This window comes from Coenobita brevimanus, unplaced genomic scaffold (genome assembly GCF_032717465.1).
Source record: "Coenobita brevimanus isolate Jiangsu-jjx unplaced genomic scaffold, ASM3271746v2 jjx.HiC_scaffold_363, whole genome shotgun sequence".
Classification (NCBI taxonomy): domain Eukaryota; kingdom Metazoa; phylum Arthropoda; class Malacostraca; order Decapoda; family Coenobitidae; genus Coenobita; species Coenobita brevimanus.
The window spans coordinates 16,927-29,755 of NW_027644674.1; the positions used below are offsets into that span (position 1 = coordinate 16,927).

The window sequence follows — 12,829 nt, forward strand, 5'->3', positions numbered from 1 at the left end:
AATATGCCAAAATATTATGACCACTTGATTATAAAACTGTTTTTTTAAATGGGGGGTTGGTGGGACATTAAATTGTTTGTAAAGGCCGCATTGGAGCTTTAATGGGCAGTGCTTTTGTAATTTGCAGTGGACATCATTGCCAAGAATCATATATAAAGATAAAGCAGTATATAAAGAGTACAAACTGCAATTGAACATCTTCCTTTCATGCCTTATTGCAATATTGTAACCTGTTGACTCCCTTAGGTTAGGATAGTAGATAAAAGATCTGTGTATTTTCAGCCAATGTCTGCAATGAATAAATAAGTAGAAAACTGTAATTTTTACTGTTTGGCCTCTAGAGACAGCAGCAGGGAAGGCAACGACTAGTGCGGGAGATAGAGGTGCGATTGCCTGGGCCTGGTCGTGTCATGAGCATCACTCGGCCTCAGGAAGCACTGCTAGTTCTGCGACAAATTGGACAGCAGCGGCAACGGCCAATCTTCTTTCGTGATCACAGGCCTCATATGATGGCAGAGCATGTTGAATTTGTGGAGGAGGTATGTTACTGTTTTTGTTGCTGTTGTTGCCCCAGGCTCATCTGGATGCAAACCTATTGGATTATAAGAAAACAGCTCACTTCAGCATGTTGTTCCTCTAAATCCTTTGTTGCAGTTGGTTTGAAGGAGTGTATGCATTGTGAAAATTAGGGGCATGAGATGAACGTGCTCTAGTGTAAGGGTGTACATTACTGGAGACATGAAAATTTTTGACATTAATTCACACCTCTCGCATTGCACATGACCATGTGAATCTGCCCATTTGGTTGGGGCCCTGGGCAGGTATTGGGCCCTCCAAGGCTCTCCAAAACATTTGCCATGACTAATTGATTTTTAAATTGGGGAATCTGGGGGACATTTAACCAGGACAAAAACCCTGGTTATATGGTTTCCACCCAGCTTAGTAAATGGTTCCCAGGGTACAGGAAACTGAGTGACAAGACAAATGGTTTTCTGTACCCAGGAATCCATTTACTACGCTGGGTGTTAACCACATAACTGGGGTTTATGGCCGGGTTAAGTGTCCCCCAGATTCCCCATCTAAAAATCATTTAGTCATGGCAAATTTTTCGTAGGGCCCAATACCTGCCCAGGGCCCACCCAAATGAACAGATTTACATTGCCATATGGAATGTGAGAGGTGTGAATGAGGAAGGCAAGAGGGTGGAAGTGGTGAATAAGTTCAAGTGTGCAAGATTTGTCATGACGGCATTGTGTGAAACAAAGATTAAAAGATGTGAAGTGGAGGTGTGGGTGTGAAATGTTTTGGCATGAATGGGCGAGGAAGATGCAAGGAAGAAGTTGCTTTGTTGATGAATCAGGTTTGGCAGAGTGGAATGAAAGATTACAGTTGTGTCAGCTTGAGATGTATGAATGTCAGGTTCAAGTTTGAGAAGGTGAAAGTGGCAGTGATTGTTGCGTATGCACCGTGTGTTGACAGGAGTGAGAGAAAGAAAGACAGGCTTTCGGATGAGCTGGATAAAGCAGTGGAAGAAATGCCCGGGAGCTACAAAGTGATTGTAATGGGCGATATGAATGGAAGAGTAGACATTGGTCCTGAGGATGACATAATGGGTTGTAATAGAGTACCAGGAGAAAATGATACTGGGAAGCGGCTGAGGGATGTGTGTCAGGAAAGGAGGTTGTGCATTGGTGACTCATATTTCAAACACAAAGATGCACATAAATAAACTGTACATGGTATATAGGGAACGGGGATCATGTTGAAAGCAGCCCAATTGATTACATGCTCAGTTCTGAGAAGGGTTGCTGATATGAGGGCCGCAAGAGGGTGATGTAGAGATCTGTCAGATCATATGACTTTGGTATGCAAGATCAAGCTGAGAGGAGTGAGGTGGACCAGAAGACAGAGGAGCAGTCAGGGAGAAAGACTGCAAGTCGAGAAGCTGAGGATCAAAGAAATGGCAGATGAATACAGGACGAAGGTAGGGGAGGAGTTGGAATCAGTGAATTGGATTGAAATGGATCTGGACAGCGTGTGGAATGCATATAGGGATTGCTTAGTTAGGGATGCTAAAGCGGTGTATGGCATGGCAAGAGTAACAGCAAAGAAGAAAGTTACGACGTGGTGGGATGGAGAGGTTAAGAGAGCAGTGGAGGAAAAGAGGAAGAAGTGCTTAGAGTTGTTACAGAACAGGGGTTTTGTTGAAATAAGAATGGAATATTTTGAGAGCAAGAAGCATGTAAAGAGACTAGTGAAAAGGAAGGAGGAGGTAAATGATGATCTAGGAAGAAAATGAATGCAAATAACGTACCCTGAAAATTGGACGTTATTCTGAAAAGAGGTGCGGAAATGTAGAAGTGACAGCGGAGAGAAATGCGAAAGTGTGAAGGATGTAAGTGGTAGAATATTAACCTATAAAGATAAAGTAAGGACCAGATAAAAAGAATATTTTGAAAGCTGATGAATGGGAAAAGAGAGAGCAGAGCAGCTGTAAACATGATTGGTTTTGGAGGCGTGCAGAGAAGGAATACAATACCAGGAAACGTGACTCTTGCACAGTTGAAAAACGCTGTGAAGCAGCTGAAAAATGGGAAAGCAGCTGGGGTTGATGAGGTGTATGCAGAGATGATTTAAGTGTAATGGAGAGAGCAGATTGAAGTGCTTGTTGGAAACATGTAAGAAGGCTTGGATGAGTGAAACTCCGCCAGCAGAGTGGAAAAAGGTTGTGATTGTACCCCCGTACAGAAATAAAGGTGAGCGAAGTGAGTGCAAGAATTATCGTAGCGTAAGTTTATTGAGTGTGAAAGGGAAGATGTATGAAAATTATAATAGAAAAAGAAAGAGAGATACCAGAACTAGTGAGTGATGAAAAAGGTGGCTTTAGGAGTGGCAGAGGATACGTGGATCAAATATTTTGCCGTGAGACAGATAGTGGGGAAGGCTTGTGTGAATGACTATAAGGTGTTTATGTGATTTGTGGATTTGGAAAAGGCATACGACAAAGTAGACAGAGAAGGGTTGCGGAAGGTTTTGCGCATGTACGGTGTAGACGGTAAGCTGCTAGCTGCCGTCAATTGTTTTTATGATGATAATGAGGCATGTACAGTTTAAGGGTGAATGGGCATCTACATGAATGGTTCCTGATCAGTGTAGGAGTGCAACAAGGTTGTGTGATCTCCTCATGGTTGTTCAGTTTTTATATTGATGGGATGATGAGAGAAGTAAAAACACGAGTAATGGAAAGAGGGATGGTGTTGGTAATGAATGGTGATGGATGGAGTATCTCAAATTTGTGTTATTCTGATGATGCAGTGCTACATGCAGATACCAATCAAGAACTTGGTAGACTAGTGCAGAGTTCTGCTTATGTCTGTGAGTGTCGTGTCATGAGAGTAAATGTAGAGAAGAGTAAAGTGATGGTAATCAAGAGAGAAGGTGACTCCCTGTGTGATGTTACAGTGAATGGAGAGAGACTGCAATTTGTGAGAGAGTTCAGATACCTGGGTACAGTGATCAAAGAGAGAGGCCATGATAAGAAACAGAGGCTTGAGTGTGGCAGCTGTATGGGGCCTACATGAAGGAATGTTAGTGCCAACTTTAACATATGGGTGTGAGACTATGGTGTGGCATGAAAATGAAAAGTCAGGAGTGAGAGCAGTGGAAATGGGACTGCTGAGGAATGTATGTGGGGTACAGAGAGCGGATAGGATACAAAATAATGTGATTCATGAAAGATGCGGAGTGAGGAAGTCATTGGACACCAGAATTGAAGAGAGTGTACTGAGGTGGTTTGGTCATGTGGAGAGAATGGATAACAATAGATTGGTGAACAAGGTACAGTATATCTGAGCGATTTGAAGGAGGGAGGTGGCAAGGGATAGGATGGATGAGTGTGTGAGGAAGAGATATGGAAGTTGGTTAGGCTAAAGGACTGATGAGATCGAGCTGACTGGATGAATGTTGTGAGAAGAAGCGCATGATCAGGGACTTGGCACTCCTTTTTAACATGACAGCATTGAGATTGACTCTGTCATGTATGTTTAGGTGATGCAACAGAATGTGGTGAAGGTTTTTTGGGGTTATGTTTAGGATAATCGATTTTCCCTGAAATATATATTTTATTTCATTACAAATCAATCACAAATTACAAAAAACACTTAACAAGCATGTACCTACTCTCTGTTGGTGATTTGGAGGTGGTGGTGTGGTGTGAGGGAGCAGGTGTGTGGCGGCTGGGCTGAGCGTGTTCAAGGTCACGGTGGTGTGATGGCGGTGGTTGGTGGAGGGAGGAGGGATGATATCTTGTGCCAGAATAAGTGTTGAGTGTGTCTTTGTTTCTCTCACTAATTCACAATGCTGTAGGAATACAGTATTACAACTAAAAAGCAAAAAAAACACAAGAAAGTAACTAATAAAGATTGGCTTATTTTATGTTTTCCATTATTTTTATTTTCTAACAAGCTTATCTCTGTTTAGGTATTCACAGTTATTTACACACTGTTTACACACTATTTCACTGTTTTTAGTACTTCTTGACAATGTGATACTCCCTAAAGGCTGGCTATGGTCAGTACAAGTGTTTTCAAGCACCCATACACTCTCCCCCACACCCCTCATGGGCCCCTAGTAGCCCTCCCCACCCTACCTCTCCCGACCCCTACCCCTACCCCAAACCAGTAGCAGCTGGTTCCAAGGCCACACACTCCCTATGCTGGCCTCTCACCACCCTCAACCACCTTCCACCACAGCCCTCCTCCCTGCTGGGCTGCCCTCCCACCCTAGCCAGCCAGCGTAACTCCACGACCAGCCATGCCAGGACAATACTCTGAGTCCATATGGTGCGCTATAAAGTTCAAACATGCCCGCGAAAAATTAAAACGTCATATGACGTGGACCAGCGCCTAGGGGTTAAGACTTACTTTACTTTAGGTGCGAGACAGATATTCGAATTTATGCACGGAGAGCCATTGGCTCCCGGATGAGTGTGGAGAGGAGGCAGGAGAGGAAGCAAGAAGCGTGTGCCACTTTGCAAAATTTTCACTTTTTATATGTACCTTATGACACATTACAGTATCTTCAAAACAGGAATCTCTGGTACCAATAGGCTTATGTAATTAACTAGTTAGGAGTACCTGTGGGCATGTAGGTCTACATGTGGCAGAACTGGCAAAAAAAATAAACTAACGTGGCAATGTTTACTGGCCATCGGCTGAGTGTCGCTCGCTCATCACCCACACACGCCAAAAAACCAGCAGAAGACGGCATGTGTGCTGGGCAGCCCCTCAGGACCCTCCAGGCCTTGTCTTCCGCCTGACTATGAAAAAGCTCACCACCACCAACCGGGCTAATGTATGGCCCGGCCTCCACTATAGGTGGAGGGAATCTTAAAATGAACGAAATGAACGAGCGCTCATCACCCACCTGCGCCATTAGTCATCAGTCAACTCACATCAGATTGTTTTGCACCAGTGACCAGTCCATACAACTTGCTAATTACGTTACTTGCATGCTGTACTGCGGCAAGAAGTGAAAAGACGTATTCCGTGGGTTTCCCTGGATCACTTTATTATGAAACGGAAGCAGCCTCGGCAATCAAGTACACTGCACTCGCCTAACTCACTGTAATTTCCTTCTGAACTCATGCTATGAGTTGGAAAAATGTGAATTAAAAAAAAACACACCTTATGGGGAAAAATATATTTGATTCTGCCATGGTGTCAGGTAGCCTAGTATATCATTAACAGAACCCCTCTTAACACCACTTAACACTAACATCCTGTCTCAGAAGTATGTACTGCATATCTTATAATGATAATAAACAATATTAAAAGACATTACATATCCTTGTAAGATAGTAAAAAGTACAGAAAAGCATTTACCTAAATCCTACTGACGACAATGCTTACGTCAACGAGACGGGTAGCTGTTTTAGCACGCTAGCCTAGTTGCAGTACTGGCCACTAGGTGTAGGTAGCATGGGTGGAGAAAGCTTTGTTCTGATTGTCTGCACAATCACAAGGACTGTGTGCTTAAATGATTGGCTTCCAGTCGCGAGTTGCGGCTACAATACCCTGAGTTAAACATCTCCTCAGAAATAAACCATTTTCTAGTGGAAAAATGTGAGTTATAGCATTTTCCATGAGTTTGGTGATAATGGTGACTTGGATAAGGACACCGTGAGTTAGATAATTCATGAGTTAGAAGTCCGTGAGTTATGCGAGTGCACTGTTTGTTGGACTTCATGAGTTCAAGTTCTAAAAAGTCAGTTTATGTTTTGCAAATGCATTACATTGTAGATGATATTATTACCGCCAGTAATAATAACAAATGGTAATGTCATGCCATGAGCTCTATATCCCATTGGATCCCAGGGTTCCCTGGGCCAGGCATTGTGCTGGCAGGGTACTAAGCGTACTGCCCTCCGCCTGTCGGCTCGTAGTCATGAAGCTCATAGGTCCCTACCTGGGGGTTCCCTACTTTATTAATGTTTGAAAATTCCCAATTCTGTTCCATATTGAGGACACTGGGCTCCAATGGGTTAAAGAAGCTGACGGATTTGCCGGTCATTAACCCATTGGATCCAAGGGTTACTGGGCAAGGCATTGTGCTGGCAGGGTACTAAGCGTACTGCCCTCCGCCTGTCGACTCGTAGTCATGAAGCTCATAGGTCCCTACCTGGGGGTTCCCTACTTTTTTAACATTTGAAAATTCCCAGTTCTGTCCCATATTGAGGACACTGGGCTCCAATGGGATATAAGTGTAGGTGCACACAGAAAGTGGAAGCCAATGATTGATTTAAGATCTTTTGTGTGATATGTTTCAGGCTTTAGCTACCTGTGCCTTGTGTGGCAACCATCACTGAAGTAAACTAATCCTCACTGAACTAAGTGAAGTATTTAATAGACGATGGATTTTCATAGACATTAGCGTTGAGTGTGGTGAGTTGGGACAGTTCAGGACGCGGGATGAGTTGGAACAGTGGGCACTGCAATGCCAGATGCCAAGACATCTCCATGTTATGGTGCCCGTTCAACATCCCTGCCCCAGCTTTACAAATGTTGTTAATACTAGTTTTCTACAGAACCATGAATAATGCATGAAAAGTGTGCAAATGTGAAAGGGTAGCATTTTGACCTTTGTAGAATTTCATTTTTGAAAATACATATTTTGCCAATTTTCCTCTCCTACAGTCAGTTTTAGAGATAAAGGTCTACACTTTGGTGGGTGAAATCTTTAGTTTTTTTGTCCAGAAAATGCATTTTTACAGCAGAGCAGAGCTGAAGGATTAATAGACAGTTGTCCCGACTCGCCCACCATTTTTTTTTTTTTTTTTTTTTTTTTTTTACCCAGGGTGAGCTGGGACAACAATTTCATTTGTGATTTTCAGAAGGAAAAACCTATTTTTCATGCATTATATACTACAGTACTATATTTTGTAGTTTGCAGTATTTTTGGTGGTTTTGGTTGTCAACAAGTAGATATTTCTCATTTTCAGGTTGCATACATGCCTAAAGAGAGAAAATACTGTGATATGAATTATGGCAAAAAAGAATTTATTGGTATAATGTTAAAAGTAGGGAAAAAGAGCTGTACAATGAAATTTTTGGAATGGAGAGGAACTGAGAAATGCAACTGGCCAGTATGTGATGATACAGTGTATACTGATGATGATTTTCAGCAGTATATCAATCATTGGTGGACCTGTCTTATTAGCAGGAACTGTACCTTTTACGATGCAAGAGGTGGACAAAGCCTTTCATGATTATAAAAAGTATATTTCTCAGTGAAATATTTCAGCATGAATAGCTACAGGCAACTTAGCGGAACTCTTAACTACGGAATATGTATAGTGCAGTGCGTTGTGTGTGAAGTGCATTGTGTTTTTATATTTCTCATGGTTAGTCATTGTGGCCCCCCGCCCCAAATTATATTTCTGGCTGCACCCCTGTTTCATACTACAGTTGTTTTGTTTGTCAGGTTAATCCATTGGAGAGAGAGCAAACTTATTGAAGTGATGATGAGATTGCTGAGGCTGAAGATGTCATGGCAGCTGCTCTCGCCACAGCCAAGACCCGCACCAAACGTGTTCCTCGGGGCACTTCAGAGTACCAGGCAGCATGGATTATTGACAGTGATGATGGTAAGGTGACACAGAAATATGATTTATTAATTAATCACTCTGGTAAGTCTAAGCACCCTCAACTGAAAAGGGTTGACTGGTATAATATTCTCACTGGAGAGGTGTGTTGACTTCTGTAGTGTATAGTATTATTGATACATTGTTTGGCCATGTGGAGAGGATGGAGGGTGAAAGACTGACGAAGAGAGTGTATGTGAGTGAGGTGGAGGGGGGAAGAGGGAGGGGGAGGCTGAGGATGAGATGGAGGGATGGGGTGGAGAGGTATATGAGGGAGGGGGGTGTGAGTTGGGAGCAGGGCAGTGAAATGGCGGGGGACAGGGCGACTTGGAGGCGATTTGTTTGTGGCCACCCCAAACGGGATTGAGGCGTCTGGCAATAGATAGATAGATAGATAGAGATACATTGTATGGGTACTGATTTATGTCAGTCTTTAGTATATTATGAATAGCCACATCTCTTGGTTATCAGAAATACAGTTAACAGTTTATAGATACTGCACCCTCTTAATATTTTCACAAATACTGTTTAGATATAATTTGACTTGACAAGGATGATGGAAGTGTATACGGTATATCAGTGGTGTGTTACAGAATATCAATACTTTTTTCATACAGCTGTGCATTAGGTGAAAGTGGTAAATCTGATTTATAGGTAGCAAATGTGCTTTTAATAGGCTTCCCGCCCCCGATGTAGTGCTGCTCTTGGCCAACTGCCCATTCTTCTCTTCCTTCCTTCTTTCCTTCCTTCCCCTTCTGTCTTTCTTTCCTTCATTCTTTCCTCTTCCTTCTGTCTACAGGTGACTCTGCACTGAGTGACAAGGGTTTCCTGTACACCAGGAAACCATTTACTACGCTGGGTGGTTACCACATAACCAAATTATGACGCCTGGTGGTTTAGTGAGTAATTAAGGCACTCCAGTCGGATTGAGCCTGGGCAGGTATATATCCAAGGGGTGGTTGGGATTTATAGGTCATGTAATGCCACTCAGGGATGAGTGAGGCTGGTCACTCTCATTTTAAATGTCAGGACCAACTTGCCTAGCCCCGAGCTCCTATGCTCCTCACGGGGCAACACAGGATTAGATGATGATGATTTTTTTCCCTAATTGCAAAAAAAGAAAAAAAAAGAGGCCCATAATGACGAGGCACATAATGAGGACTTTACCGTAGACATTATAGGTGCTGGAGAAGGCTGCATTCATGAGATGGCACTGATATAATCAGGTGGCTCTGTTGGCCAGGTATACAAACATCTTTCATCTCCCATCCTAACTCTAGCAGTAGGAAGGTAGACTGCATTAGAAGGGCAACCTTAGCCTGCAGTTCACTGGGTTCATGTTCAGTTGAGCATGGGATCACAACAGCAGCTGCACGTAAGGGTTTATGGGTTAGAGCAGGCATCAGAAGCCAAGAAAAAGATAGTGTAAACTAGTTTAATATGTGTGATAGTGAGGAATGATGTTGAGGAAACACAAGAACTTGAAAAACTACACTAATCCCTTATTTTATTCAGGAATTTTGTTTGTGAATTTGATTGCTTTTTTCTTTCTTTCTTTCTTTTTTTCTGGATGGGATTCTTTCTGCTGATTGAATTTAAAATATTGCACCACAAAAGTTTCTGCTTCTGGCTGCTAGGTATCTCATGCACACTTTGCTGCACTCCCTCCGAAATCAACCTTTCACACGTTATCCTATCCCAGTGCATTATCTTTTCATCTCTCATCATCTCATTGTCATCACATCATCATCATCAGATGCATCATTATCATGGATCATCACATTGTCAGTCAGAGGAGAAGTAAAATTTGTTGGCAGGACATCAGTATTTTCACTTTTCACTAAGTTATCAGCTGACCATCAAAGTTTCAAAAGCTTTGTTTACCTCCAGCCGCTTCACCTTAGCATGTCGTGCTGCACAACTAGTTACATGCATTTGTACCTGCTCGCATGCATTTTTGTACAGTGAAGCCATGCATGGAATATTAATAATATCCATTATCATTTCAGAATGTCTAAGCTTCTAGCAAGTTCAGTTACATGAAGACTTCCTTGTAACACAGTTACAGTAATTTGTAGGCTTACATGAAGGAGTGTTAGTGCCAGCTTTAACATACGGGTGTGTGAGACTATGGTGTGGCATGATAATGAAAAGTGCAGTGGAGATGAGACTGAAGAGGAATGTATGTGGAGTACAGAGAGTGGATAGGATACAGAATAATATTATTCATGAAAGATGCTGAGTGAGGAAGTCTGTAGACACAAGAATCAAAGAGAGTGTACAGGTGTACTGAGATGGTATGGTCATGTGGAGAGAATGGATGACAATAGAGTGGTGAAAAAATATCTGAGCGAATATGAAGGAGGGAGGAGGTGAAGTAGGCCAAGAAGAAGGTGGAGAGATATGGTGAATGAGCATGGGAGGAAGAGAGGTATGGAATTTGATATGACTAAGGGACTGACAAGCGATCAAGCTGGCTGGATGAATTTTGTGGAGAGAAGCGTATGGACAGGAATTTGGCACCCCATTTTAAAGTGACAGCATTTGGACTGACTCGATCGGATAGGTACTGTATATGTGAAGCTACAGTACGTGGTGGAAACCTTGTGGCCTATCAGATGGAGCCAGGATTCCGTGGGCTTGAGTGATGAGTGAATGGAAGCGTGGCCCTTTGAAGTGGGCAAACTTTGGCAATCTGGATGCAACTCCTCACCTGCCTGAAAGGAGGTCCAGATGATGATGATGATGATGATGCATACATTGTTTTAAGCTGCATTATTTGAACATTCCATTACTAATAGCTTTCATTCTATGTTTTTCTTGACAGAAGAGAAAAGTATTGAGGGTGATGGAGATGATGATAGTGCCATCATGGAAGGTGATAATGAATTGGCTCCTGTTGACACCCTCTCTCAAGATGGTTCTCAAAATGCCTGTGAGGAAGATGAAGATGAGGAGGAATACGAGACAATGACAATGACAGATGCCGAGGGAGTTAACTATGATGATAAAATGGACTATGGGGCTGAGATGGATGCCTTGGAAAAGTTAAGAGGTAAGTCTCGGATCAGTGAAGACAGTTCATGTAATGATATGGTTTGGCTTCGTAGGTACCACTTATGAAACACAGGTAAGCCCTTAATTCACGCGAACTTTTTTCACACGATTTCGGTTATCCACGAATTTTTCGTACAATAATTAAAACAAAATTATAGTATTCAAATAAATAATTTTAATATACAAGAGAAATAAATAAAATATAAAAATGCCTACCTGCTGCCCGTGTGCATACATATGTGTGTGTGTGTGTGTGTGTGTGTGTGTGTGAGGTCGGTCTACCTACCACCCACCACAGTCAGTTTCAATCCGACGGTCGAAGCATGCATGACTGGCCAGTTGTTATTTGTGGCTTATTTTTCTGCCTTCCAGTGATTGCTTGCCTTGTCTGCCAACATGGGGCCTAAGCATAGTGCTAGTGATGCATGTGGTAACACACCAAAATGGACTAGTAAAGTGATGTTGCTGACAGAGAAAGTTAAAGTGTTGGACAAACTTCAGGGAGGAATGTCGGCGACAATTCTCCATCAGGACGATTCCCCGTCATTTATTTACATACCAGTTTATTTAGCAAGTACAGTACATTAGTTTTATACTTATATGAGTTATAAAATCCCCCTGAAAATTAGTTATTAAAGTATTAATTAATCAATAATAAGTATATTAATAGAATGATGGGGAATTGTCCATGTTTTGACGGTGAATTGACTTGATGGTGAATTGTCTCAGAACCGTATGTTTGGGGTGAGTCAACTGTTCACACAGTAAAGAAGGAGAACAGCATAAGGGAGACAGTGAGGGCTAGTGCACCAGACTGCTAAAGTGTCTCCACCTACACCTGTGAATTGTCTTGGAACCGCATGTTTGGGGTGAATGAGTCAACTGTTCATACAATAAAGAAGGCAGAATGTAGCATATGGGAGGCAGTGAGGGCTTGTGCACCAGGCTGCTGAAGTGTCTCCACCTACGCCTGTGCTTGTCAGGTTTCAGTGTTAAATTTCTTACATTTTTGTTGTTTTTCATACTTTATGCTAGTTCATAAGGTGTATGTAGTGCATAAACAGTATTATTCAGATGTAATATACTTAATAGACATGCGTAATTATGTGCACAGAAGGGCAGAACATATACGCGAATTTACCACATACGCGAAGGGTCTGGGAACCTAACCCTCGCGTGAATTAAGGGCTTACCTGTACTTGGGCAGTGTGATGAGTAAGGATAGAGGTTTGGAGGGTGAAGTGCTTGAAAAGGTACAGCAGGTAAGAAAGGTTGCTGGTTCTTTGAAAGCAGTGATAAGAAACAGGGAAGTGAGCATGGAAGTGAAAAAGTTACTACATGACAGTATTGTGATACCAACTCTAACATATGGAAGTGAAGCTTGGACGTTGTTGGAAGGACACAAGTCAAGAGTGAGAGCAGTGGAAATGAGTTATTTAAGAGGAGCCTGTGGAGTCTCATGGAGAGACAGGCTGACGAATGAGGATATAAAGGAGCGTTGTGGTGTGGATGTGCATGTAATAGGAAGCGTTATGAGGAACACACTGAGGTGGTTTGGCCATGTGGAGAGGATGGAGGGTGAAAGACTGACGAAGAGAGTGTATGTGAGTGAGGTAGAGGGGGGAAGAGGGA

The 12,829-nt window shown here is 42.5% G+C and overlaps 1 pseudogene; it reads left to right on the forward strand.

The window, feature by feature from the left end:
* LOC145390218 (pre-rRNA-processing protein TSR1 homolog) overlaps positions 1-12,829 on the forward strand; it is a 39,333-nt pseudogene that overhangs the window by 9,021 nt on the left and 17,483 nt on the right.